This window comes from Colius striatus, chromosome 10 (assembly GCF_028858725.1).
Source record: "Colius striatus isolate bColStr4 chromosome 10, bColStr4.1.hap1, whole genome shotgun sequence".
Classification (NCBI taxonomy): Eukaryota; Metazoa; Chordata; class Aves; order Coliiformes; family Coliidae; genus Colius; species Colius striatus.
The window spans coordinates 25,905,247-25,907,730 of record NC_084768.1 but is presented as its reverse complement, the minus strand read 5'-3'; positions in this window follow the sequence as shown (position 1 = coordinate 25,907,730).

Sequence of the window (2,484 nt, the reverse complement as noted above, 5' to 3'; positions counted from 1 at the left end):
GTCCATTTCCCATATGTCCAATTCATCTGAGGTCAGTTTAAACTGTTACCTCCTTGGACAGGAAATACATCGCTTCCTGTTTTACAGAGCACAGAGCTGGATGTCAGCTCTCCTTAAACAGAAAAGAGTAAGAATGCAATTAGCCTGGTGGATAAAAGGCAGGAAAAAGTCTCTTAACTATGACAAATCAACACTTGAGGAAGCAAACCACATCTGGAGAACAAATGCTGGAAAAAAAAACCCAACTCTTGGGAACAAATTCCTTTATTACTTAAATAAACAGCAGTGTAATTTGTTGGAGTGAGAGTGTGAGCTGTTCTGTACCCTGTGTCTGTAAGAAGAATTCATTGCTAACTTAAAAGCAGACAGCTTAATCTGGCCCTGTGTGGGTTCTCTGGGAAATGTTAGTTATATACTGTGATGCAGGGACAGAAATACCCTCATAATGCTGCAGCAGGCCAAATGGAACACGAATAGTGTCAAACAAGTACAAAATATGCTGTGTCTGTATCCCATATTTCAGGTAGAAGAAAAGCAGCCATGGATTTTAATTATTTTTTAAAAAACCCACTGCATGTCCCTCTGGGAGAACAGACATCTATCTTCAGCTTCATTCAGATCAACACACAGATGCCAGTAGGGCTCATGGCCAGGCTCTGTTGTGCATTCTTAGGTTTGAAAAATACTTCCCTTCCTGCTTTGGAGACAAAACTCTCTTTTACTCTTTGTGTTTTGATTATTCATTTTTTGAAGCAAATGATGGCAAGTTATTTAAAAGTATTTTAATGGGCTTTTTTCTCTCCTTTCAAATAAAGGCATAGTATCAGCACATAGCAGTGGGCACTTCAGGAATGCCAGTATTTCTGGTGAATCTTACTTAGATAAATAAAGGTGAGAGTGAAGAACGTTTTATTACCTTTAAGATGCAACTAAAATCTCCTGAATGCCTCATGCCTCACCCCATGCTGATCACATGGGAGCTGATATGTACAGAAGCACTGTTCTTGCCAGATCGTGCTTCAATAGATCTGCTTATACCTTTTGTTCTCTGCCATACTGTTGCTTGACTGGGATGTCTTCTTGTTTGAGTTTATCATACCATGTCTAAATTTAGCCTGTAATCTCTTTAGGACAGTGGCAATAGTTGCAAAGACAGAACTGAGCAGGTCTGAGCTACCTCTGTGCTGTCCTGACCCTCCATGGTTCCATGAGGCAAGTGCAGCCTTGCTGTAACAGATAAGCTGTCTGACTTTCTCTCTGGCATATGGTGTACTGCATACTGCAGCTTGGCCCTGAACACCTCCTTATGCTGAGGTCTGCAAGAATATATTTGAAAAATAAGAGCTGAAGTTAGCAAAATGTCCTTGACCACCACTGGGGCTTTTTTCTGCTGGAGCCAGTGCTGAAGGTTGAGTCTTGTACAGTGCACTGTGCACCAGGCCTCTCACAAAAGCACTCGGGCCTGCTGTGGCACAGCTGCCAGTTGTTCAGTGAAGTACCCTAGCAGCTGTTAGCCCTAGAACCTTTTAACTGACTCTTCAGCTTCAGCTTTTAAAGCTGAAAATGTTTATTTAGTCTATCACTCATCAGCAGGGAACACACAAGAGTACAAATACATGAGTTTGACTGGAAATATTTCCCTCAACTAATTCTATCTTGTGAGTCTTGGTGGAAATTCTTTCATCTGAAAGCACTAGAAAGTCTTAGCAAACACAAGCAGTGGTTGCCTGAGTCTGTGTACTCTTAGGGCAAAGCCTTTGGCTTTGTGGCAGGTCACACCACCTTTGGTTTTAGCTCTGGATTTCCTGGGAATCTGTGTGGGTTTTGATGGTGGAAATGCAGCACTGGGCCTGGAGATGGGATGTGATGATTTTAGGCTGTGGTGATGTAGGAGAGTAAGATGTGGAGGAAGTGAAAGCTTAGAAAAACCCAACCTATATAGGTAACGTGTAGCATAGTATAAGGGTGTAATTGTGGGATATTTCCTCTCTAGTGCTGGCTCTGTCATGCTACATAATGCTGAGTTGGCTGTGTGCTTGTGTGTCTCTGTTTCTCACTAAAGGAGGCATAATAATGTCTTGTAGCACTTGTAGATGATATGTGACAGCTAAGTAATAAACAACAAAAACACAGATAAAAATGCTTTTTCAGGGAAAGGTGAATCCTTTTGTCTTCCTCTCCTTTGAAGTCTGCCCTGGCATCAATAGTGAGCCAGGTAGCCATCCTTCTCTTCCTTCTTTCTGTGTAAGATAGAGTGGTCCCCACAGGTTTTTTTTTTTTTCTCCTTGAAACCACCATGTAAATTTTGTTATATGGATTCGGGCTCCTGTAATATAGAAAGGGTAGCAGGCAAATGCTTCCTGGATCTCTGAATCACTAAGCAGCCAGCTTTGTTTTGGTTTTATTTTTGTTTTAGCTAAAACACACACTTCCCACACTAACTTTGAAACTTACACGTGGCACAGAGGGGGATCGGTTCCAGTT